This window comes from Camelus bactrianus, chromosome 25 (genome assembly GCF_048773025.1).
Source record: "Camelus bactrianus isolate YW-2024 breed Bactrian camel chromosome 25, ASM4877302v1, whole genome shotgun sequence".
NCBI lineage: Eukaryota > Metazoa > Chordata > Mammalia > Artiodactyla > Camelidae > Camelus > Camelus bactrianus.
This window is the reverse complement of record NC_133563.1, coordinates 40317051-40344913: the sequence shown is the minus strand read 5'-3', so window position 1 is coordinate 40344913 and position 27863 is coordinate 40317051. Positions and strand designations below refer to the sequence as shown.

General features: G+C 42.5%; 1 long non-coding RNA gene across 1 annotated transcript in view; it reads right to left on the bottom strand.

Annotated features, from left to right (window-relative positions):
• Nucleotides 1–10318: 10318 nt before the first annotated feature.
• LOC141575059 (uncharacterized) overlaps nucleotides 10319–27863 on the bottom strand; it is a 32541-nt gene continuing 14996 nt past the window's right edge. The window contains exons 4-6 of the long non-coding RNA XR_012502338.1: nucleotides 15746–16314; nucleotides 12421–12493; nucleotides 10319–11052 (exon numbers count right to left, since the gene is read on the bottom strand). This is a non-coding gene — a long non-coding RNA (uncharacterized LOC141575059). The remainder of the gene's footprint in view (nucleotides 11053–12420; nucleotides 12494–15745; nucleotides 16315–27863) is intronic.

The window sequence follows — 27863 nt, the reverse complement described above, 5'->3', positions numbered from 1 at the left end:
TGTTGCGGTTGGTGGATCCAAGGTAACTGGACAGAATTCTGTGGGTGGATCAGTTTGATGGTGGGTCTGCTGCCCTATGTGGAGATTGGCTTAGGTCTTTTGTTCGGGAAGCTGAGTAAGTTCGAGATACTGCTGCTGCCCAAAGACCTGAGTTCACGGGTCAGTTTCCAGAATCTGAAAGGGCAGACAGTGGAAGATCTGCCTGTCATCAGCTTACTGGTTAGGCTCCGAAGTATCTTCAGACTTGCCCATTCCTGTTGACGTGGACTTTATGGGAGACACGAAGAGAAGCTGGCAGAAACACTGGCTGCATGGATTGAGGAGATGTGCGGACACATTGATGAAAGTTGTTCTGCCACAGTGGAGAATATCGGCATGGAGACATCTCTAGAGAATACCAGGCTCGAAAGACTTTCATGAGACCTACTGAACCTCGCTGATACTGGCAGAAACATACGGAGAGTCAACGTGCCCTTGAGAAAGTTACTCGATTCTCTGCTCCAAGAACGGGTCCAAGATTCCTGACGTCTAAAAGAGAAGAGATGGCAGAGATGATAAAGCGCTCATATTCTTGGAAGAGGTCGTGAGAATCCACACACCCAAATAGGCATTTATGAATCATTCAGACCGAAATGCACCAAGCACAGGTAAGCCTATTCCCACGTTTGTGCCTAGCTATCAATCACATGCTCTTCCCTCCACTCCACTCAGGCATCCATTTCAAAGGATCAGAACCTGAGCTGCAATGAATCCAGGAGGAGGAGAGCAAGCCCCTACTAGATTCAGAGTTCCTCCTCATTCACACGCGGTGAACAACTGTGAACTCCTTAATATTCAAATACTCTCGATTGAAATAGATAGGAATTGAATACTTAGCTCACACAAAGAAATGATGACCTTCCCCTAGATTAAGGAAATGCTGGGGTTATGTATTCTTTGGGCTGAAAGGAGTGTGGGAAGTGAGGGGAATCTTTGAATGAACTTGAATCTCAGTTTTTCAAGACACTACAGGATAATATTAGAAGTCCGATAGTGAACTGTACTGTAAAAGTCGAAAACACATTATAGACACAGGTTATGTGGACAGTCATTCACTTCCGTCAAGCCCCGGGTGCACTATATCTTGGAGGTGCAGACTTGGTTGTGTTAAATTGTTTTACCCAACATGATCGGATGATTAAGCCTTCTCAGCACTGATAGAAAAGCACCTGGTTTTCTATAGCCTAGGATATCTGCAGCAGGTTTCTCATAGTTAAATGCCTCTAATTGCTTTTTGAATCAAGCCTAAATGTGTATATTCTGTTTAGATTTTCTTGTATATTCCTAGAGAGGAATGTTATACCTTTAAATGACAACATTGCCTAGTATGTGTCATTGGGAGTAAAGGGCACCTGGTGCACAAGGGAAACAATGTTGTGGGTTATTTCATGGTTCCAATAGGTATTTCATTGTTCCTTTTGTTGTTGGAGGCTTCAAGAGGAAAGAGTTGGCATGTCCCCTTCAAACATTTGGACTGCTATTTTACATTGAGACTGTCTGTTTTTTCCTTAGAGCTGACAAAATCTTACAAAAATTGTCAAGTCTGGTTTCTAGGTTCATTTGGTTATTTTCGAAAACTAACTTCACTTTCATATAAATCCCAAAATACGTAAATCGATTCTATTAACCTTCTTAAAGACTGCAACTGTCTTATCAATATAATGTCAAAGCTGGAGTCTTAGGACAAATCATCCGTCCATGGCAGTAAAGAAAAAGGAGCGAAACTAATATCCAATTTCTGTGAATTATTTGTGAAATGTGTTGATTTGTCGATGCCCAGTAGGAAGAGAACAAGTGCAAACTGCTCTCACTAGACACCATACACCAAATATTGTAAACACACACTCACCCAGCCCTTGGCACAGGACACTTGAGTAAGAGTGGTCTGTTACATCCAAAGACATGATGAGGCCTCAGAAAAACCGTAAGCAGGAAAAGGCAAAGTAGAGAATGGAAACCAGTGCAGGATCTGACCTCTGGTAAAGGAGCATCAAAGGTGAAACTCTGTTTTCCGTGGAAGCACACTCTCAAGCGGGCAGCAGGCATGGGATTGAAGGTGATGTGCTGAGTGTTAGAAGAGTGCACAGCAGAAGCTTGGCTGACAGAACTCAAAGAAATCAGTTCAAAATATCCCCACAATTGAATCTGAGACCAAGATCCGAGCTGCCAAATCTGAGCTAGCAGAGGCAGCGGAAAAAGAGGGATAGGGCTAAGGATGATTGCTCTCGCAGAACTCAGGGATCTCGAATGCATTGTGGGTTTTGGTGGGTTCTTTCAAGAGAGCAAAGGAAACTGTGAATTCAGTGAGACAGGAACAGCACTGGCACGTGAGTTTGAGTTTATCGATATGTCCTATGGCCACATCCACTGCATCTGCAGGACCAGGGTCCAATTTGACATTTTGCCAATAGAGCACACGTGGGGCTCAATCAGAGGTATCATGCATCTGGACTGAGGGTTCCAGGGGGCGTTGGGTTTGAAATCAGTATTAAAAGATTTAGGATCTGCTACATTCCAAACCTGGATAGGGATTACACTCTGGTTTGAGGCAGAGGATGCGGAACAGCTCTGTGGTTGCCTTCGTGAACCCATTACTCAAGAATGAGCCAAATAGGAAGAGTGGTCAAAGTCCACAGTACGAGAAGATGAAGCATTTCTTACAGCATTATCACCCAAATGCAGATGCTACATTTTGGACGGCACTGACAGGGTACTGCACCGAGGACACATAGGTCGGCCTGCGGGATCATCCCAGCAGGCCCTGAAGTATGACATCCATACATATGCTTCCACTGTTGTTTTTGTAGACACAGAAGCTCTGGGAAGAACTGGTAACATTGGGACATTCCCATGGCAGTAGAAAGTACAAGCGCACTCTCTGTTGGCTGTTTTGGAGACACTTCAAAATGACATACAGAAGAATGCAGAGCTGAAAACCTATAGAAGCTTCATTTCCACTAGAGGAAGTGCCCTGCGCCCTTTCAGAATTGTGAGATAAATGTAATAAAAAAGAGGATCAACTAACTGAAACAGTATGGTGTGTTCATCACAACAAAGTCAACACCAGGATTTAGAGATATACCAGACAACACACACAGGAACAGGGCATGGCATCAAGGTCTAGGGAAAATTGTCCTCACAGAAATACCTTGGAAATGCGTACACCAAAAAGTCTAAAGTTTGCACTTATCCAAGCCCAATTTGTCTATATTAGATACATGATATTACCTGAACTATAGGGTAAAAGAAGTATAGTAAAAGAAACAGGAAGTACCATTTTCAGTTCCAAAGAGATTGAAGGCCCAAAAAATAAGCTTTCAAACAACTAGACGGCAAAACGTTACCAGAGCAAGCTCTGAAAATGGAGGTGAGGAAAACAATGATGAACCACAGTGCCTCAGAATCACAAAAGGCAGAATACCAGAAAAGGGGAAGAGAAACTCTAAAGAAGAAACCAATAGTATAAGAAAACACAATGGATGAGATAAAAACTGGGCTAAAGTCAATCCTAAGCAGACTAATTAATGCAGAAGGAATCGTGAATGGCTTAGAGGACAGGGGAACAGAAATCCCTCCATCAGAAGAAGACACAGAAAAGCGAGTGCAAACCAACGCTAACATCACTGTTGAATCCTGGGTTAAGACCAAGCAGGTAAGAATAGGACTCATAGGATTCCCAAATGGAAAGCAATTGATAAAATAGTACATTCTGAAAAGGAATTTGTAGAAAAATCAGAATGAAACTTGCTGAAATCCAAGAAAGTATCATCTATACGAATTCAGGAAGTACACAGCGTCCAAAAGAGGTGGAATACCAATAGACCAACAAGAAGCAGTAGAATTCAAATAAACAAATTTCATGATCATCCCAGTGATGTAAAATTCACCTCGAGGAAAGAAACTTAGTCACAAAAGTACCTCCAGAGGGGGTTCAGCTGATATCTCGGCAGAAAATTTGCAACAAGGGGAGGAGTGCCAGGACATAGACCATATCCTGAATGAGAAAAAGCTGCAATCTAGGGTAGCCTATGCCAAATGACCGCCATTTATAACAACGGCAGAGCTAGGGATATTCACTGACCGGCAAACCTTAAAAGAATTCAGCAGTTTGAGACTGATCCTAAAACAAAAATTGAGAATCCTACCCTGAGTAGAAAAGTAGCAAGATGAAATGGAAATAACAAAACCATTATTGCAAATGCAAGAAGAGCCTGAGTTGCAAAGAAGTAAGAAGAAGAAGGCAAGGAGGACATCAAAATCCTAAAGATGGGAGAGGGTAGCAGGAAATCATAGGTGATTTTAAGCACTATCTTAAGTGAATCAGCTTACATGACTGTCTGTCTGAAGCAAAAGGAGGGATGCATGGCCTAATGTGTTTGCAAAATAAACAATCAGACAAACAGACATACACCAAAAGGTTACAGTTGTCTGACAAATACCAAACAACCATGATTATTCAAGACAAATTACTCAAAGTGATGTCAAGTTTCATTCAGCACGCATCGACCTATTATCGCTGTTAGCATGTACTCAACACACTTGTATTCAGAAAACAGACGCGTGCATTAATATTCATAGATACTGATCCAGAAGTGCACATTGTGAGCCAACCCAAATGACGGTTTTGAATAAGAGTGGGTCATAGAACGGGATATAGTCTTAGAAGTCTTCAAACAGGATGAACGAATGCCTTATTCTACCCTACGTAGAGAAGAAATGGCATAAGCCTATAACAAAGACAAGTAGCTCTGCAAAACTGAACTAAGTGTAAAAGAGACAGACTGGAAAGTGCACGTTGGGATTGGTTTCATTTCTAGGAATTTCAGCCCCCATGAAACAAATGGATCCATGTTCTGAGAGTGTGGGTGTTTCAGCAGAAAGCAACAGAAGGATATGTAATCTGGGTGAATGGATATTACACAAACATGAGTTTCCTTGAGTGGGTGTCTGTGTAATGTGAACTGTTAGAAAGTTTAAATAGGTGTGAATCCATAAACTGAACATGGACACACTTCCCTCAGTTTGTACTGTGTATATAGATTTGAAAAAAAAGGAAACAGGGAAGAGAAAAGGAAAATTGGACCCTTGTGGATAGAATCACATTTCCCTTAGGAAACTCTCGTCTAATGCAGCATCACCTCCAACACTGACTTGATGCATCAACCACTGTGGATGGCAGTTACCGGTTGGATTCCAGGTGGAATGTTGGTGTGTATCACGAGGCTTGTTGCGGCTGGTGGATCCAAGGTAACTGGACAGAATTCTGTGGGTGGATCAGTTTGATGGTGGGTCTGCTGCCCTATGTGGAGATTGGCTTAGGTCTTTTGTTCGGGAAGCTGAGTAAGTTCGAGATACTGCTGCTGCCCAAAGACCTGAGTTCACGGGTCAGTTTCCAGAATCTGAAAGGGCAGACAGTGGAAGATCTGCCTGTCATCAGCTTACTGGTTAGGCTCCGAAGTATCTTCAGACTTGCCCATTCTTGTTGACGTCGACTTTATGGGAGACACGAAGAGAAGCTGGCAGAAACACTGGCTGCATGGATTGAGGAGATGTGCGGACACATTGATGAAAGTTGTTCTGCCACAGTGGAGAATATCGGCATGGAGACATCTCTAGAGAATACCAGGCTCGAAAGGCTTTCATGAGACCTACTGAACCTCGCTGATACTGGCAGAAACATACGGAGAGTCAACGTGCCCTTGAGAAAGTTACTCGATTCTCTGCTCCAAGAACGGGTCCAAGATTCCTGACGTCTAAAAGAGAAGAGATGGCAGAGATGATAAAGCGCTCATATTCTTGGAAGAGGTCGTGAGAATCCACACACCCAAATAGGCATTTATGAATCATTCAGACCGAAATGCACCAAGCACAGGTAAGCCTATTCCCACGTTTGTGCCTAGCTATCAATCACATGCTCTTCCCTCCACTCCACTCAGGCATCCATTTCAAAGGATCAGAACCTGAGCTGCAATGAATCCAGGAGGAGGAGAGCAAGCCCCTACTAGATTCAGAGTTCCTCCTCATTCACACGCGGTGAACAACTGTGAACTCCTTAATATTCAAATACTCTCGATTGAAATAGATAGGAATTGAATACTTAGCTCACACAAAGAAATGATGACCTTCCCCTAGATTAAGGAAATCCTGGGGTTATGTATTCTTTGGGCTGAAAGGAGTGTGGGAAGTGAGGGGAATCTTTGAATGAACTTGAATCTCAGTTTTTCAAGACACTACAGGATAATATTAGAAGTCCGATAGTGAACTGTACTGTAAAAGTCGAAAACACATTATAGACACAGGTTATGTGGACAGTCATTCACTTCCGTCAAGCCCCGGGTGCACTATATCTTGGAGGTGCAGACTTGGTTGTGTTAAATTGTTTTACCCAACATGATCGGATGATTAAGCCTTCTCAGCACTGATAGAAAAGCACCTGGTTTTCTATAGCCTAGGATATCTGCAGCAGGTTTCTCATAGTTAAATGCCTCTAATTGCTTTTTGAATCAAGCCTAAATGTGTATATTCTGTTTAGATTTTCTTGTATATTCCTAGAGAGGAATGTTATACCTTTAAATGACAACATTGCCTAGTATGTGTCATTGGGAGTAAAGGGCACCTGGTGCACAAGGGAAACAATGTTGTGGGTTATTTCATGGTTCCAATAGGTATTTCATTGTTCCTTTTGTTGTTGGAGGCTTCAAGAGAAAAGAGTTGGCATGTCCCCTTCAAACATTTGGACTGCTATTTTACATTGAGACTGTCTGTTTTTTCCTTAGAGCTGACAAAATCTTACAAAAATTGTCAAGTCTGGTTTCTAGGTTCATTTGGTTATTTTCGAAAACTAACTTCACTTTCATATAAATCCCAAAATACGTAAATCGATTCTATTAACCTTCTTAAAGACTGCAACTGTCTTATCAATATAATGTCACAGCTGGAGTCTTAGGACAAATCATCCGTCCATGGCGGTAAAGAAAAAGGAGCGAAACTAATATCCAATTTCTGTGAATTATTTGTGAAATGTGTTGATTTGTCGATGCCCAGTAGGAAGAGAACAAGTGCAAACTGCTCTCACTAGACACCATACACCAAATATTGTAAACACACACTCACCCAGCCCTTGGCACAGGTCACTTGACTAAGAGTGGTCTGTTACATCCAAAGACATGATGAGGCCTCAGAAAAACCGTAAGCAGGAAAAGGCAAAGTAGAGAATGGAAACCAGTGCAGGATCTGACCTCTGGTAAAGGAGCATCAAAGGTGAAACTCTGTTTTCCGTGGAAGCACACTCTCAAGCGGGCAGCAGGCATGGGATTGAAGGTGATGTGCTGAGTGTTAGAAGAGTGCACAGCAGAAGCTTGGCTGACAGAACTCAAAGAAATCAGTTCAAAATATCCCCACAATTGAATCTGAGACCAAGATCCGAGCTGCCAAATCTGAGCTAGCAGAGGCAGCGGAAAAAGAGGGATAGGGCTAAGGATGATTGCTCTCGCAGAACTCAGGGATCTCGAATGCATTGTGGGTTTTGGTGGGTTCTTTCAAGAGAGCAAAGGAAACTGTGAATTCAGTGAGACAGGAACAGCACTGGCACGTGAGTTTGAGTTTATCGATATGTCCTATGGCCACATCCACTGCATCTGCAGGACCAGGGTCCAATTTGACATTTTGCCAATAGAGCACACGTGGGGCTCAATCAGAGGTATCATGCTTCTGGACTGAGGGTTCCAGGGGGCGTTGGGTTTGAAATCAGTATTAAAAGATTTAGGATCTGCTACATTCCAAACCTGGATAGGGATTACACTCTGGTTTGAGGCAGAGGATGCGGAACAGCTCTGTGGTTGCCTTCGTGAACCCATTACTCAAGAATGAGCGAAATAGGAAGAGTGGTCAAAGTCCACAGTACGAGAAGATGAAGCATTTCTTACAGCATTATCACCCAAATGCAGATGCTACATTTTGGACGGCACTGACAGGGTACTGCACCGAGGACACATAGGTCGGCCTGCGGGATCATCCCAGCAGGCCCTGAAGTATGACATCCATACATATGCTTCCACTGTTGTTTTTGTAGACACAGAAGCTCTGGGAAGAACTGGTAACATTGGGACATTCCCATGGCAGTAGAAAGTACAAGCGCACTCTCTGTTGGCTGTTTTGGAGACACTTCAAAATGACATACAGAAGAATGCAGAGCTGAAAACCTATAGAAGCTTCATTTCCACTAGAGGAAGTGCCCTGCGCCCTTTCAGAATTGTGAGATAAATGTAATAAAAAAGAGGATCAACTAACTGAAACAGTATGGTGTGTTCATCACACCAAAGCAACACCAGGATTTAGAGATATACCAGACAACACACACAGGAACAGGGCATGTCATCAAGGACTAGGGAAAATTGTCCTCATAGAAATACCATGGAATTATGTACACCAAATTGTCTAAAGTTTGCATTTATCCAAGCCCCAAAATTCTGTATAAGATACATGATATTACCTGATCTGTAGAGTAAAAGAAGTATAGTAAAAGTAATAGGAATTTCCATTTTCAGTTCCAAAGAGATTGAAGGCCCAAAAAATAAGTTTTCAAAAAACTAGTAGGCAAAACGGTACCAGAGCAAGCTCTGAAAATGGAGGTGAGTAAAACACTGATGAACCACAGTGCCTCAGAATCACAAAAGGCAGCATACCAGAAAAGGGGAAGAGAAACTCTAAAGAAGAACCCAATAGTATCAGAAAACTCAATGGATGAGATAAAAACTGGGCTAAAGTCAATCCTAAGCAGACTATAAAATGCAGAGGAACTCGTGATTGACTGTGAGAACAGGGGAACAGAAATCCCTCCATCAGAAGAAGACGACACAGAAAAGCAAGTGCAAACCAATGCTAACATCACTGTTGAATCCTGGGTTAAGAAAAAGCAGGTAAGAGTAGGACTAATAGGATTCCGAAATGGAAAAGCAAGAGATAAAATAATAAATTCTGAAAAGGAATTTGTAGAAAAATCAGAATGAAACTTGCTGAAATCCAAGAAAGTATCATCTATACGAATTCAGGAAGTACACAGAGTCCAAAATTGTTGGAATACCAATAGACCAACAAGCAGCTGTAGAATTCAAATAAAAAAATTCATGATCTTCTCAGTGATGTAAAATGCACCTCGAGGAAAAATTTAGTCACAACATTACCTCCAGAGGTGTTTCAGCTGATATCTCGGCAGATATTTTGCAGCAAGGGGAGGAGAGCCAGTACATAGATCATATCCTGAATGAGAAAATGCTGCCATCTAGGGTAGCCTATGCCAAATGGCCTCTGTTTATAACAACGGCAGAGCTAGGGAATTTCACTGACCGGCAAACCTTAAAAGAATTCAGCAGTTTGTAACTAATCCTAAAACAAAAATTGAGAATACTACCCTGAGTATAAAAGTAGCAAGATGAAATGGAAATAACAAAACCATTATTGCAAATGCAAGAAGAGCCTGAGTTGCAAAGAAGTAAGAAGAAGAAGGCAAGGAGGACATCAAAATCTTAAAAATGGTAGAGGGTAGCTGGAAATCATAGATGATTTTAAGCACTATCTTAAGTGAATCCACTTATATGACTGTCTGTCTGAAGCAAAAGGAGAGATGCATGGCCTAATATGTTTGCAAAACATACAAACAATCAGACAAACAAACACCAAAAGGTTACAGTTGGCTGACATATTCCAAACAACCATGAATATTCAAAACAATATACTCAAAGTGTTTTCAAGGATCATTCAGCACGCTTCGACCCATTATGAAGGCTAGCATGTACTCAACACACTTGAATTCAGAAAACAGACGCGTGCATTACTATTCATAGATACTGATCCAGAAGTGCATATCGTGAGCCAACCCAAATGACGGTTTTGAATATGATTGGTTCATAGAACGTGATATAGACTTACAAGTCTTCCAACAGGATGAACGAATGTCATATTCTACCCTACGTAGAGAAGAAATGGCATAAGCCTATAACAAAGACAAGTAGCTCTGCAAAACTGTACTAAGAGCAAAAGAGACAGACTTGAAAGGGCACATTGGGATTTGTTTCACTTCGAGGAATTTCAGCCCCCATGAAACAAATGGATCCATGTTCTGTGAGTGTGGATGTTTCAGCAGAAAGCAACAGACGGATATGTATTCTGGGTGAATGGATATTACACAAACATGACTTTACTTTAGTGGGTCTCCGTGTACTGTGAACTTTTAGAAAGTATCAAGACGTTTGAAAACATAAACTAAAAATGGACACACTTCCCTCCGTTTGTACTGTGTATACAGTCTGGACCAAAGGAAAGCGGGAAGAAAAAAGGACGATTGGACGCCAGTGGATTGAATCACATTTCCTTTAGGAACCTCTACTCTAATGCAGCCCCTCCCCAACACTGAAAAAATGCAGCAACCATTGGGGATGGCAGTTACCGGATGCAATTCCAGATGGAATGTTGCTGTGTACCGCGAGGCTTGTTGTGGCTGGTGGATCCATGGTAACTGGGCAGAATTGTGTGGGTGGATCAGTGTGATGGAGGGTCTGCCGCCCTCTGTGGAGCTTGGCTTTGGTGTTTTGCTCGGGAAGCTGTGCAACTTTGAGTTCCTGCTGCTGCCCAAAGACCTGAGTTCACGGGTCAGTTTCCAGAATTTGAAAAGGCAGACAGTGGAATATCTGCCTGTCATCAGCTTACTGGTGAGGCTGAGTTACTTCCAGACTTGCCAAGTCCTGTTGAAGTCGACTTTATGGGAGACACGAAGAGAACCTGGCAGAAAAGCTGGCTGGATGGATTGAGCTGAGATGCGAACATATTGATGAGAGTTGTTCTGCTACAATGGAGAATACCGGCATGGAGGCTTCTCTAGAGAATTCCAGACTCGAAATTCTTTCATGAGAACTACTGAACCTCGGTGATACTGGTAGAAATATATGGAGTGTCAACGTGCTCTTGAGAAAGTTACTCAAATCCCTGCTTCAAGAACGGGTCCAAGATTCCTGATGTCTATAAGAAAAGAGATGGTGGAGATGATAAAAGCGCTCATGTTCTTGGAAGAGGTCATGAGAATCCACAGGTCCCAAGGGGCATTTACAAACCATTCAGACCAAAATGCACCAAGCCCAGGTAAGCCTTTTCCCAGGTTTGGGCATAGCTATCAGGCACTTGCACTTCCCACCCCTCCACTCAGTCATCCATTTTAAAGAATCAGATCCTGAGCTGCAATGAAGCCAGTAGGAGAAGAGCAAGCCCCTCCTAGAATCAGAGTTCCTCCAACTTCACACTCTGTGAAGAATGCTGAATTACTTAAAAGTCAAATACTCTCGACTAAAATAGATAGGTATTTAATACTCAGCTCACACAAAGAAATGATGACCTTCCCGTAGATTCAGCAAATGCTGTGGTTAAGTCTTTTTCAGGTGAAGGGAGTGTGGTATGTGAGGGGAATCTTTGACTGAACTTGAATATGTATTAGGCATCAGTATTTCAAGACAGTATAGTCAAATATTATAAGTCAGATAGTGAACTGAACTGTAAAAGTCGTGAAAGACATTAAAGACACAGGTTATGTGGGGCGTCTTTCCCTTCAGACAAGCTCTGGGTGCAAGATATCATGGGGGTGCACACTTGGTTGTGTGAAATTGATTTACCCAATATGATCGGATGATTAAGCGTTCTCATCAATGATAGAAGAACACCTGGTTCTCAATTGCCTAGCATAGTTGCAGCAGGGTTCTCATAGCTAAAATGCCTCTAGGTGCTTTGGAATCAAGCCTAAATGTATAATTTTGTTTGGTTTTTCTTGTATTTTCCTAAAGAGGAATGTTACCCCTTGAAATGCCAACATTGGCCAGTATGTGTCATTGGGAGTAAAGGGAACCACATGCACAGGGGAAACCCAGGTTCTCGGTTATTTCGTGGTTCCAATAGGTACTTCATGGTTCCGGTTGGTGTTGTTTTCAACAATAAAGAGTTGACATATCCCCTTCAACATATTGGATAGCGATTTTACTTTATAACTGTCTATATTTTTCTTATAGTTGACATAATGTTACAAAATTGATAGGTCTGGCATCTAGGTGGATTTAGTATGTCTCAAAATCTACCTTCATTTTCTTATAAATCCCAAAACATGTAAATCAATTCTATTAACCTTCTTAAAAACTGCAACTGAGTTATCAACACAATGTGAAAATTGGAGGCTAAGAACAAACCCTCCCACCATGGCTGCATATTAAACAGAGCTAAACAAACATCACAATTCTGTGAATTATATCTGTAAAGTGTTGATTTATCGATGCCCAGTTGGCAGAGAACCAGTGCAACCTGCGCTCACTCCCACCCATGTACACAGCAATGTAAACATCCACTCACCCAGCCCTTGGCACAGGACACTTTCCAAAGTGTGGCCTGTTACGTCCAAAGACAGGATGAGGCCTCAGAAAACCTGGAAGCAGGAGAAGGCAAAGTAGAGAATGGAAATCTGTGCAGGATCTGACCCCTGCTGATGGAGCAGCAAAGGTTAAACTCTGTTTTACTTGGACGCACACTCTCAAGCGGACAGCACAGATGGGATTGTAGGTAATGCGCTGAGTGTTAGAAGAGTGCACAGCAGATGCTTGGATGACGTAACTCATAGAAATCAGCACAAAATATTCTCACAATTGATTCTGAGACAAAGATCCGATCTGCCAAATTTGAGCCAGCAGAGGCAGCAGAAAATGAGTTATAGAGCTACAGATAATGGCACACGCTGAGTCTCAGGGATCTGGAGTGCATTGTGGGTTGTGGTGGGTTCTATCAAGAGAGCAAACCGACCTGTTACCCCATTAAGAAAGCAACCACATTGGCGTGTGAGGTTGAGTTTTTCAATATGTGCCATGGCCACATCCACTGCATCTTGCAGGCCCAGGATCAATTTGGCATTTTGCCAATAGAGCATGTGTGGGGCTCAGAGATGTCGTGCATCTGGTCTGAGGGATTCAGTGGCCCTTGGGTTTGAAATCAGTATTAAAAGCTTTAGGATCTGCTACAGTCATAACCTGGACAGGGATTATGGATTGGTTTGAGGAAGAGAATTCAGTACAGCTCTGTGGTTGCATTCGTTCACCCATGACCCAAGGATGAGTGATCAAGGAATAGTGGTCAAAGTCCACAACGTGAGAAGTTGAAGCATTTCCTTCAGCATTATCTCCCAAATGCAGATGCTACATTTTGGATGGCACTGACATGGTACTGCACAGAGGACACAAAGATTGGTCTGCGGGATCATTCCAGCAGGCCCTGATGTATGACATCCATACATATGCTTCCACTGGTGTTTCTGTAGACAGAGGAGCTCTGGGAAGAACTGGTAACGTTGGGACATTCCCATGGCAATAGAAAGCACAAGCGCACTCTCAATTTGCTGTTTTGGAAAGACTCCAATATGACATACAGCAGAATGCCGAGCTGAAAATCTTTAAGCTTCATTTCCAGAACAGGAAGTGTACTCTGCACTTTCAGAAATGTGAGGTAAGTGCAATAAAACGAAGTTTTACTAATTGAAATTATATGGTTTGTTCATCACAACAAAGGCAACACCAGCAATTAGAGATATACCAGACAACACACACAGGAACAGGACATGGCATCAATGCTTAGGGAAAATTGTCCTCACAGAAATATCATGGAACTTTGTACACCCAATGGTCTAAAATTTTCACTTAACAAAGCCCTATAAATCTATATTAGATATCTGATATTACTTGACCAGTAGAGATAAAGAAGTAGAGTAAAAGAAACAGGAAGTACCATTTTCAGTTCCAAAGAGTTTGAAGGCCCAAAAAATAAGCTTTCAAACATCTAGACTGCAAAACGCTACCAGAGCATGTATTGAAAACGGAGGTGAGGAAAACATGAAGTACAACAGTGTCTCAGAATCACAAAAGGCAGTTATCCAGGAAAGGGGAAGAGAAACTCTAAAAACGAGCCAAATAATACCAGAAAATTCAAGGATGAGATAATATCAGTGCTAAAGTCAGTCCAAAGCAGACTTGATAATGCAGACGGACTCGTGAAAGACTGTGAAGACAGGGGAACAGAAATCCCTCGATCAGAAGAAGACATAGAAAAAGAAGTGCAACCCAATGCAAACTTTGCTGTTGAAGCCTGGGGTAAGACAAAGCATGAAAGAGTAAGATTCGTAAGAGTCCCAGATGGAAAAGCAAGATTAACAAAAAAGTCTGAAAAGATATTTGTAGAAAAATCAGACTGTAACTTGCTGAAAGACAAGAAAGAATGAGGTATACGAAATCAGAAAGTACACATACCAAAGGAGTTGGAAACCCAATACACCTACATTCAGCAGTATTATTCAAATCAACAAAGTTCATGATCTACCGAGTGATTTTAAATGCATCTAGAGGAAAACAACTTAGTCACAACACTACCTCCAGAGGGGTTTCAGCTTATATTTCGAAAGGAATATTGCAGGATAGAAGGAGTGACAGGACATAGACCAAATCCTGAATAAGAAAAAGCTGCAATCTATGGTAGCCTATGCTACAAGACTGCCATTCCTATTAAAGGCAGAGCTAGATAATTTCACAGACCGGCAAAACTTAGAAGAATTCAGCAGTTAGGAACTTAGCCTTAAAGGAAGATTGAGAATTCCACCCTGAATCGAAAAGTAGCAAGTAGAAATGTAAATAAGAAAACCATTATTGGAAATGCAAGAAGAGCAAAGAGTTGCAAAGAATAAACAAGAAGGCAATGAGGAAATCAAAATCCTGAAGATGGAAGTGGGGAGCAGGAAATCATAGGTGATTTTCTGCACTATACTAAGTAAATCATCTTACATAACTCTCTGAAGCAAACGGAGAGATTCATGGCGTAATGTGTTTGCAAAACAAAGAACAAGCAAACAGTCAAACAAATAAACACAAAAAGTGTACGGTTGGCTGACATCTATCCAAAGGAAACATGATAATTCAAAATAAATTACTCAAAGTGATGTCAAGGATCATTCAGCCTGCATTGACCCAGTATCGAGGCTTGCATGTAATCAACACACATGTATTCAGAACACAGACGTGTGCATTAATATTCATAAATATTGATTCAAAAGAGCATATCGTGACCTAACCCAAATGCCGATTTTGAATAAGATGGAGTCATAGTCCGTGATATAGGATTACAAGTCTTCCAACAGGATCAATGAATGGCATATTCAACACTACGTAGAGAATAAATGGCATACACCTATAACAAAGACAAGTAGCTCTGCAAAACTGTACTAAGAGCAAAAGAGACAGACAGGAAAGTGCACATTGGGATTGGTTTCACTTCTAGGAATTTCAGCCCCCATGAAACAAATGGATCCATGTTCTGAGAGAGTGTGTATTTCAGCAGAAAAGCAACAGACGGATATGCATTGTGGGTGAATGGATATTACAAAAACAAAAGATTCTTATAGTGGGTCTTTGTGTAATGTTAACTGTTAGAAAGTTTAAAGACGTGTGAAACCATAAACTTAACATGGACAGAATTCCCTCCGTTTGTACTGTGTATACAGATCTGTACAAAAGAATAGAGGGAAGAAAAAACTGATCATGGGACGCTAATGGAGAGGATCACATTTACCTTTGGAACCTCTCGTCTGATGCAGCCCCTCCCCCAACACTGACAAGATGCAGCAACCATTGGGGATGGCAGTTACCGGTTGGATTCCAGGTGGAATCTTGGTGTGTTCCGCCAGGATTGTTGTGGCTGGTGGATCCAAGGTAACTGGGCAGAATTCTGTGGGTGGATCAGTGTCATGGAGGTGGTACCGCCCTCTATGGAGCTTGGCTTAAGTCTCTTTTTCTGGAATCTGTTTAAGTTCGAGATACTCGTGCTGCGCAATGGCCTGAGTTCACGGGTCAGTTTCCAGAATCTGAAAGGGCAGATAGTGGAAGATCTGCCTGTCATCAGCTTACAGGTGAGGCTCCGAGGTACTTTCAGACTTGCCCTGTCCTTTAGAATTTGACTTTATAGGAGACATGAAGGAAGTTGGCAGAAAAGCTGGCTGCACGAATTGAGGTGAGATGCGAACACATTGATGAGAGTTGTTCTGCTACAATGGAGAATACTGGCATGGAGACTTCTGTTGAGAATACCAGGCTCAAAAGACATTCATGAGACATATTGAACCTCGCTGATACTGGCAGAAACATATGGAGTGTCAACGTGCACTTTAGGAAGGTACTCAATTCTCTGCTCCAAGAACGGGTCCAAGATTACTGACGTCTAAAAGAGAAGAGATGGCAGAGATGATAAAAGCGCTCATGTTCTTGGAAGAGGTCGTGAGAATCCACAAGTCCCAAGGGGCATTTATAAACCACTCAGACGACCAAGCACGAAGCACAGGTAAGCCTTTTCCCAGGGTTGGCCCTTGGTACCAAGCACTTGCTCTTCCCTCCCCTCCCCTCATGTATCCATTTCAAAGAATCAGCACTTGAGTTGCAATGAAGCCAGTAGGAGCTGAGCAAGCCCCTCCTTGTATCAGAGTTCCTCCTCCTTCACATTCTGTGCACAACAGTGAACTCCTCCATTGTCAACTACTCTCGACTAAAATAGATTGGTATTGAATTCTTCGCTCACACCTTGAAATGATGATCTTCCCCTAAATTCAGCAAATGCTGGGCTTATGTCTACTTTGGTGTGAAGGGAGTTTTGTAAGTGAGTGAATTTTTTGCCTGAATTTGGATATTTATTTATCCTCATTTTTTCAAAACAGTATTTGTAACTATTATAATTCAGTTATTGAAATGAAGTGTAATTGTTGGCATAGATATGTAGTGACACTTCTTTTGTGGACCGTCTTTTCCCTTTTGTCAAGTCCCAGGAGCAGGATATAATGTGATTGCTGTATTTTTTGGGTTAAATTGCTTTTCTCAACATAATTAGTCAATTAAACATTCTCATCTTTGATAGAAGAGCACATGATTCTCAATAGCCTAGCAAAGCTGCGGCAGTGTTCTCATATCTATAATATCTCTAAGTGCTATTGAAACCAAGCCTATGTAAAAATACATAGTTTGGGTTTCTTTGTGGTTTCCTAAATAATAATTTTTCCCCTTGAATCACCAACATTGACCAGTATGTGGCATTATTAGGAAAGGGCACCACATGCACAATGGAAACCTAGGGTTGTGGTTGTTAATGGTTCTAAGAATAATTTCATTGTTTCTGTTAGTGCTGGAGGCACCAAGAGAAAACTGTTGACCTGCCTCCTTCTTGACTTTTGGCTGCTAATTTATATTTTCTGGGCATTTTTCTTATTTGGATATTTCAAGCTGGTACCTAAATTTGGCAACTCTGTCTTATAGTTAGATTTAGTATGTTTCTAAAACTGTATTTATTTTGATACATTTCCCATGTATGTAATTTAATTCTGTTTATTATTTGAAAGTCTGCAATGAGGTATGAACACATTGTCAGACCTGGAGTTTCCGGACACATCCTCCCACAATTGATATACAGAAAATTAGCTAAACAAGAATCAAGTGTCTGTGAGTTATGACTAAATTGTGTTAATTTATCCATGCCAAACTGGCAGAGTACCAGTGCAAACTTCGCTCACTCTCTCCCATGTATACAGCAAGATAAACATACACTCTCCCAGCCCTTGGCCCAGGAACCCTGCTGAATAATGCCCAAACATCTCTTACTTCAAAAGTCAGAAAGAATTCTCACATAACCTGGAAAGAGTAGAAGGCAAATTAGAGAATGGAAATCAGTGCAGGACCTGACCTTTGGTGAGGGAGCAGTAAAGGGGAAACTGTGTTTTACTGGAATGCACACTCTAAAGTGGACAGGTCATTTGAGACGGAAGACAATGTGCTGAGGGTTAAAAGAGTGCATAGTGGACGTTTGGTTGACATATCTGAAAGCAATAATCACAAAATTTCTCTGCAATTCATTCCCAGACCAATACTCCACCTGTTAATTTTGAGCTAGGAGTGCCTGTGGAATCTGTGTGTTAGGGCTGTGGCTGATGTCACAAATTTATTCCCAGGGGTTTGGAGATTGTTTTGGTCTGTGGTTGGTACTATCTAGAGAACAGATCTGCCTGGGTCCTCTCTTAATATTAAATCTGCTGGCATATGTGTTGTGAATTAGCTTAGTAACTCAGGGCCTTAGTCACAGTCTTTCCACATCCACGGTATAATTGCTCATTTTCTCCATAAAGGAGAAATGGGTCTCATTCAGAGCCATCTTCATCTAGTTTCTAGAATCCAGGGCAATTTATTGTTGAAATCAGATTCTATAGCCCAAGGATCTGCAACTTTCATAGGCAGGATTGAAATTTCTTATTGTCCAAAGCAGAGGTTTTTGAAATGCCCCATGCTTGCCTTTGAGTTCCAATGCCTTATTGCAAGAGTTCTTGGAGCAGAGATCTGCTGAACAATATGTGAATTTGAAGCCTTTCCATCAGACGTGACTACCACATGCTAATGCAACAATAGTTGTGGTGCTGACCCAGTACTACACTAAGGACCCAACTGTGGCACTGCACGCTTCAACAGGTTCTAATGTGTGACATCATTAGATTTGTTTCCACTTTTGTTTTTGTTTGCAGAGAACCTGAGGGAACCCATTATAAAATTTTGACTTTTCCGTGGCAATAGTAAGGATGAATGCACTTTCATGAGAGTGTATTGGAACCATTCCCTATCCACATATCCAGCCGGCAGCCCAGAAACCATTTGGAAGCCTCTATTCCAGCAAAAATTACTAGTCCCAGGACTGTCAGAGCTATGATAAGCATTTAAGCAAAATGACACTCTGCTAACTTTACTAGAATAGGTTGTATTCACCACAACAAAAACCACACTAGCAATCATAGATATAACAGGCAACAGACACAGAAGGAATGCATGGCATCATTACATACCAAAAACAATCCTCACAGCATTAATATTAAATATGCACAGAAATGATTTCACTTACAAAAGCTGTTCAAGTCTATAATAGATAACTGATAATCCTTAACCCATAGCGATAGAGAGATATAATAAAATTAAAAGAACCATTCCAAATTTTCAAAAGACAGGAGTCTCCTGAAAGAACATCCAATGTATTAGACCACCAAAATTTACTAGAACATGACTTGAAAAGGGAGTACATTAAAACACTGAAGGAAATCTTGAGTCTATGAGTACAAATGCAGGCTAGTATAAATGGAAAGAGAAACACTTTAGATGAGCCAAATATAATCAGAAAACTCAATGGTGAGAATAGCTAAGCTAAAGACAGTCCAAATCGGACTAGATAATGCAGAGGAACAAATAAGTGACTTCGAAAGCAGGATAACCGCAATCAGTCAGTCAGAACACGACATAGAAAAGCAATTGAAAACCAATGCAAGCAATGCAACTGAAACCTGGGATAAGAGAAAACATACCAGTCTATGACTCATAGGGATCCCACATGGAAAAGAAGAAAGACAAATGGTTTGAAAAGATATTTGAAGAAATCAGACTGAAATTTTCTTAAACCAAAGATAGAACCAGCTATCTTAACACAGGAAGCACAGAGGGTCCAAGCATAATGAACCCCAGTAGGCCTACAACAATATATATTCTAACTTAAATGGCCAAAGTTGATAATAAAGAAATGATTCTAAATGCACCAAAATAGAAACAAGTGCATTGCAAGAGAACTTTCTAATGTCTTCAGCTGATTTCTTAATAGATAGATTGGTAATTTTTTCTTCCCTCTTTCATTTTGTGTTGATCCCCATTCCAAGAACTGATGAAAGGCAGATTCCTTCAGTCTAAACAAGATGAGTTGGCAGAGATTCTATAAGTGTTCAAGTTCTTGGAAGAGGTCATCATAATCAACACATCTCAAGGGGCTTTTTCAGACAATACAAGAGACCATGCACCAAGCCCTGTTTATAGTTTTACCAGGAGTGGCCCAATGTATTAAGACTTGCTGTTCCTTCACACTAAACCAGCCATGCAGGTATACCTTCAGTCTGCTACTGCAGTTGAATTGGAGCCAGGTCCAATTTTACCAACACTGTAGGGAGAACCTGAGCCTGCTACTGCAGGAGACACAGCACTGTGTCCCATTTCACCAATCTTTCAAGGAGGCCCTGAGCCTACTCCTGCAGGAGACTCAGAGCCAAATCACATTCCACCAGCTCTGTAGGAAGACCCCCAAGCCTTCACTTGCAATGGATCCAGGAATGTGTCCAATTCCACTAGCCTTGTAGGGAGACCTTGAGCCTATTCCTGCAGGAGAACCAGATCTCTGTCATATTCCACCATCCCTCCAGGAAGATGCAGGGCCTCCTCCTGCAGGAGACTCAGGAATGGGTCTAATTTCACCAGTTCTGCAGGGAGACACTGAGCCAATTCCTGCAGGAGACCCAGGAATGGGTCCCATTCCATCAACCCTGCACGAAGACCTTGAAGTGGGTCCAATTCCACTAGCCTTGCTGGGTGACCCACAAGCCTGATCCTGCAGGAAAATAAGAGATATGTCATATTCCAGAAGCCCTGCAGGAAGACTGAAAACCTGCTCCTGTAGGAGACACAGGAATAGGTCCAAATCCACCAGCCTTGCTGGGAGAGCACAAACCTGATCCTGCAGGTGATACAGAGCGAGGTACAATTCCAACAGCCCTGCAGGGATATCCTGAGGCCACTTCAGCAGGAAACACATGACTGGGTCACATTCCAATATCCCAGAAGGGAGACTGTAAGCCTGCTACTCCAGGAAACCCAGGACTTCGTCCCATTCCACCAAACCTGCAGTCAAACACTGAGACTGCATCTGCAGAAAACAGAGTGGGTCACATAACACCAGCCCTGTAGTGAGACTACAAACCTGCTCCTGGGGGAGACCAAGCCCTTCACAGAGAACATGAGCCAGCTCCCGCAGAAGAACAAGAGTTGTGTGACATTCTACCAGCTCTGCAGGTAATCCCTAGGCTTGCTCCTGCAGGAGACAGACATCCCAGTCCAATTCCATCAGCCTTTCCAGGGAGAACCCCGCTTCCTCTTCTAGGAGAGACAGAACTAGATCTCATTCCACCAACCCTGCACGGAAACACTGAGCTTGCTCCTGCAGGATACCCACAGCCAAGTCATATTCCACAAACCCTGCAGGGAGACACTGAGTCTGCAATTGCAAGAGACCAAGGACTGGGACGAATTCCACCAGCTCAGCAGGGAATCCCTCACCTGCTCCCATAGGAGACTAAGAGCCATCAGTTCTCGTGGGGTCCCTAAGCCTGCATCTGCAAAAAATACTACAGAGTGGAGTCACATTCCACCAGCCCTGCAAAGAGAACAGAACCTGCTGCTGCAGGAGACACAGGACTAGGTCCCATTCCACCAACCTTGCAGGGATACCCTGAGCCTTGGACAAAGGAATGGGACAAATTCTGCTAACCTTCTAGGGAGACCATGAGCCTCTCCTGCAAGAGAAACAGAGATGGGTCATATTACAGTATTCTTCCAGGAAGACCCAAGGCCTGTTCCTGCAGGAAATGCAAGAACAGGCCCAATTCCTCCAGCCTGAAGGTAGTGTCCAAATCTGTTCTGGCAGGTGACCCAGAGATGGGTCCCATTCCACCAGCCCTGCAGGGAGACTCTGAACCTACTTCTACAGGAGACCCAGGAATGGGTCCCATTAAACCAACCCTGAAGGGAGACACAGAACCTACACTTGCAGGAACCACAGAGCCAGGTCACATTCCATCAGCCCTGTAGTGACCCCTGAGCTGGGTCCAATTACACTATCCTTGCAAGGAGACCCTGTGCCTACTCCTGAAGCAGAACCAGTGATGGGGTCATGTTCCAACAGCCCTGCAGGAAGACCTGGAGCCTGCTTCTGCAGAAGACCCAGGACAGGGTCTGATTCCACCACCCCAGCAGGGAGAAATCTAGCCTGCTCCTGCAAGTGACCAAGGTCTGAGTCATATTCCACTAGCCCTGTAGGAAGAACATAAGACTGCTGTTACAGGAAACTCAGAGCCATGTGCCATTCCAGCAACACTGCAAGGAGAGTCTGAGCCTGCCCCTGAAGGAAACAGAAACCCAGTCACATTCCACAAGCCCTGCAGGGATACCTGAGCCTGCACATGCAGGAGACCCAGGCCTGGGGCCAATTCTACCAGCCCTGTGGAAAGACCCTGAATCAGCTCTGGCAGGAGACTAAGAGCCATGTCACATTCCACCAGCCCTACAGGTAATTTATCAGCCTGCTCCTGCAGAAGACCCAGAGCCAGGTCACATTCCATGAGCAATGCAGGGAGACTTAGAACCTACACCTTCAAAAGACCCAAGAATTGGACCAATTCCAATGGCACTGCAGGGAGACCATGAGCCGTGTCCAATTCCACTAGCCCTGTAGGAAGGCCCCGAGCCTACTCCTGCAGGAGAACCTGAGATTGGTCATATTGCAACAGCTCTAAAATGACCCAGAGCCTGCTCCTCCAGGATACCCAGGACTATGTCCCATCCACCAGCTTTGCAGGGAAACCCTGAGACTGTTCCTTCAGGAGAACCAGAACTGGCTCACATTTCACCAGCAATGCAGGGAGACTTAGAGCCTGCACCTTCAAGACACCCAAGAATTGGACCAATTCCAACAGGACTGCAGGGAGACCATTAGCCAGGTCCAATTCCACTAGCCCTGCATAGAGACCCCGAGCATGCTCCTGTAGGAGACCCAGCACTGGGTCTCATTCCACAAGGCTTGCAGGGAGAAACTCTGCCTGTTTCTGCAGGAGACCAACAGCTGAGTCACATTTCACCAGCCCTGAAAGAAGACCCCAATCCTGCACCTGCAAGGGACCTAGGACTGGAACAAAATTGACTAGCCCTGTAGAGGGACCCTGAGCCTGCTTCTGCCAGAGAATCAGAGATGGGTCATATGCCATCAACCCAGCAGGGACAGTCTGAGCCTGCTCCTGCAGGTGATACAGAGTAGGGTGAAATTGAAAAACCTTGCAGGGACACCATGAATCTGCTGCTGCAGGAGAAAAAGGATGGAGTCTCATTCAACAAGCCTTACAAGGAGACCCTGAGCCTGGTCTTGCATGAGATCCTGAGCTGGATCCTGCAGGAGACACAGGACTGGGTCCCATTCTACCAACCCTGCAGGGGAACCCGAACCTGCACCTGCAAAAAACACAGAACCGTGTCACATCCCACCAGCTCTGCAGGGAGACTGTAAGACTAGCCCTACAGGAGACCTAGAGACAGGTTACTTTACCAGTCCTGCAGGGAGACCCTGAGCCTGATCTTGTAGCTCCTCCTGCACCTACACACACACTTCTATGAGACCCAGAGCCAATTCAGGGTCTGAGATGCCTCTGCAAACACCAACACTGTCATCTAATTCTCAGAATCAACCCACTCCCAGACCCAAACTTTACTTCCCTTCTCCTGGCATCATTTTTGTTTGTTTTTTCTGTAATTTCCTTGTTTTCTTTCATGTCATTTAGAGTATCATCTTTTTTTATGTTTTAAGTTTACAATAATAAAATTTAGATGTTTTTCCATTTTAAATTGTGCAATTCAGGAGCATTAAGTGCATTCACAATGCTGTGTAACCATCATCACTGTCTAGTTTCAGACTGTTTCTTTCCTCATAATAAAACCCTGTATCCAAAGCACATATTCTCTTTTCTCCCTCCCCCAGCCCCTGACAAGCCCTAATCCTATTTCTTTCTGTGTGTCTTTCCCTACCCTGGATGTTCCCTATCAATGAAATCATACAAAAGATGGCTGTTTGTGTCTGCTCTCATATTTTAACAAGGGACTGGTGTTTTTTTTTTTTTTTTTTTACTTGAAGTAGCATTTTGGTTATTTGAAAGGGAAACCCAGGTGGATTAAACATGAGATGTACAAAATGAAAAATTTAGTAACTATGTGCATAATCTCGAGATAGGCACTGCTATTCTATGTGTGAAACCAGAGCCAGAAGGGAGATGCTTAGCTCTTCCTGTGGCAAAACATAACCTACAAAATAAAAAATAATAATATTCAAAAGCCATGAAAGACAAACCACAACCTGGAAAAATCATTTTTCATAACCTAAAGTCAGAGAAAGGTTTCACATCCCTGTGGTCCAAAAACTTCTTGAAACACTGTGTTCTAAACAGAAACAGAACAAACACATGCAATTCCAACAAGAGGCAATGCAGGTGGCCAGTGTATATTAGAGGTGCTTGACCTCTCAAGTGAGGATGCACACAGATGTACACACTTTGGAGACAGCATTGGTCACCATCACACTGGCAGGACTTTAGCCTGGTGACAACCAGCTCTAGTGACAACATGAGGAGGCAGAGGCCACAGTAGATACCCTGGAGGGAAGAGTGAGCAGACACTCCTCTCTGGGAGAAGAGTATGCAGGATGAATTACAGTTCCACAAGTTCACCCCTTTCCGAGTAGTGCTGATGCTTAGTGTTGATCATACTAAAATTCTTGCACAATTTTTCAAAGATGTCTTTCCAAGGATGTTCATCACAGTTCTGGTTTAACTAGTAGGAGATTGGAAGCAACACTAATGTTCATGGAGAGGGGGTGGGATTCATCAGTTCTGGTTCACATGGAGGAATGATTGTTGTGCAGCTGGAAAAATGACTGCTAGGTCTTTACCTGATGTCAAGGAAGCCCTCAGTTTGGATGCTTGTTAATCCATCATCTACATCCCAGATTCCATCTATGACCACATATGTGTCAAATCATCATAGATGTAAATGAATCTTGTGGTGTGTGAGAGACAGAGGCAGAGAGAATAAGAGAGATAGAGACTGAGAGATGTTCACCAAGCCATTCATGACGGTCACTTCTGGGTGTGGGATTTGCAAATCTCTGCACTTTTCCTTTAGGCAACATTTCAAGTGTTCATAATGTATCTATATTGCTTTACTAATTCTAAGGTATTTAAAGCATATGTTACTTGAGATTCATTCATATTGCATCCACAGCATAAAGTTTATTATTTTTATTTAAAGTATTTGTTACAAGTACAATCATCATTTATGAGAGTAAAATGATAAATTCTAAAGAATTAAGAATCAGATAAAGAACAAAACCTTTTGGTGACTCAGACACAGGCCAGCTAGTTGGCAGCAAATGGCAGGGTGGGACATGTTTTTCCAGAAGGTTGTGTATGTTCTGAATCAGCATCCAATAGAGGCAAGGAAAAATTACAAGACATGTACGCTGGAAACTACAACAGCTTGTTGAGAGTAATTAAGAAAGACCTAGCCCTATTTTAAAATTTGAAGGAGCCAAAATGACAGAGTAGACAGACTCACAGCTTGACCTCTCCCACAAATACACAAAGAATTACATCTACAAAAACATTGAATTGCACAGAAGCCTCCTGAAATCTGGCTGACTGTCTCTCATTTTGAAATACAGGAAGATTCTCACAAAATATGGTAAGGAATAAAAAGAAAAAAGAAAAATTCAGTGCAGGACTGATCCTGCAGGGAAAGAGTAGCATAGGAAGAAAGGCACCCTCACACTGGGACACAACCTCTCTAGCTGGGAGATCAACTAGGAAAGAAGCAGAGCTTCCAAGGTTTGGAGGAGACAGTGGCAACTGCATGGCAGGCAGAACTGGGGAACTGACACAGAGGGTCCCTGTGATGACCAGCACTAGACATGAGCTAGCAGGGATGAGCCAGGACTGTCTACTGGAGTCAGTGAAGAGCCCAGGCAGAGGGCTGGGTCACACTGCAGAGAGGCAGCATCAGGAAACTAGAGGGCAGTGTGAGCTCTGGCTGTGTGTGTGTGTGTGTGTGTGTGTGTGGAACAGAACAGACTGAAACCCTCATAAAAAAGCACCAATGTTGGTAAAATGGGGAAGGAATGACGCATGGCTGTGCCAAAGTCACTTTCTCCACTTGGCTCCATTGTTGGTGTGTTCTCATGAGAAGAGAAATGGGGCTTGGTCATAGCCAACACTGCTGCACAAAGGCAGAGCTGAATGTTGAATCCATATCCTGTGCCATTGCAACTTCACAGGCGGGACTGAGATTTGTTTACAGCCCCAGGCAGAGAGGGTGGATTTGCTCTCTCTGGTCACTTTGTGGATCCACACCTCTGGGACTTACAGGCAGTGAGTGGAGTTGTGACTCAAGAAGGGTGGCCAGTGAGGGTATTTACAACAGGGTGGTGTATGGTTCCATATGTGGATGCGGGATTGGGGTTTGAGCTGAGCCTGTAGTGGACCACAAATTCATGTGTGTGACTACACACTTGCTAAGGCAGGTCCAAGGGACTGACACTGCTGGATCTGCACTGATGTTTCCTGGGGCTCAGAACCTGAGGGGCACCAGAGTAGGTGGCTGACATTCCCATAGCTAAGGCAGGGATAAAGTCAACATCAACAAATAGTACTTTGTAAGTCTGCATAACAGGTGACAGACAACACCACAGAGGGAACTCCCCAGTGGACATCTGCCTATTTTTCTTCACAACTGAAGTGCTCCCACACTGCCTACTACACACCACAGCTCAGAAACGGGTCTAGAAGAAATACATAGAGCCAGAGAAATATAAGTAAATAAAGAAGCTGAGGAACCACTTTCAATTAAAAGAACAAGAGAAATCCCCTGAAAGAACAATCAGTAAAATAGACTGATAGTCTACTAGACTTCAAAAAGGGAATGAACAACACACTGAAAGAACTAAAAGAGACTGTCAATAGAGACAGAAAACTTTGAAAAGAAAATTTAAACTATAAAGAAGAGCTAGTTAAAAATAGAAAATTCAACTACAGGCAATCAAAAGCAGACTAGATAACGCAGAGGAATGAATAAATGACTTAGGAGACAAGATAAAAGAAATAACCCAATACAGCAGACAGAAAAGCCAATAAAAACCAATTAAAGCAAGATAATATACAGTGTGCCAGCCTATGCATAATAGTGGGTCCCAGAAGGAGAAGAAAGAGAAAAGGGGATTGAAAAGATAGTTAAAGGAATCATGACTGAAAACTTTCCAAACCTTAAGAAGGAAAGAATTATCCAAGTACAGGAGGCACAGAGGGTCTCAAACAAGAAGAAACCAAACAGACCTACACCAAGACATATTATAATTTAAATGGTTAAAATTAAAGATAAAGAAAATATTCTAAAGGCAGTGAGAGAAAAACAAAATGTTAGTTACAAGGGAGCCCCATAAGCATTCAGCAGATTTCTCTACATAAAAACTTCTGGCCAGAAGGGAGTGGCAAGGTATATTCAAAGTCCTGAATGAGAAAAGGCTGCAAACTAGGATATTCTATTTAGAAAGACTCTCCTTTAGAACAGAAAGAGAGAGAAAGAATTTCACAGACAAGCAAAACTAAAAGAATTCAGCAGTACTAAATGTATGCTAAAAAAAAAAAAATTGAAAGTTCTAATCTAAATAAAACATAAACAGGAAACTATAGAAATTAGGAAACCATAATTGGAAATGCAATAAATACAGTGAATTGCAAGGGAAAACATGAATATATAAATAAGTCAGCAAGTCAATAAAGAAAGCAAGAAAGAAAGAGAGAAAGAGAGAATAGCAAAATCATAAAAGGTGAAAGAGGAGAGCAAGAGAATATAGATTTTGTTCCCTTTCTTTTTTTTTTTTCTTCTTTCTTTTTGTCTTCTTTCTTTTTAGGATGCACTTGGGCCTATATGACTATCAACTAAAACCAAACAGATGAAGTAAGGGGTTACCATACTTGAAAGACAAGATAACCACAAATCAGAAGTATATAAAGAGTCATAAAACCCAAAAAGAAACCAAGCTTATAGAAAAGAAATTTATCAAATGAC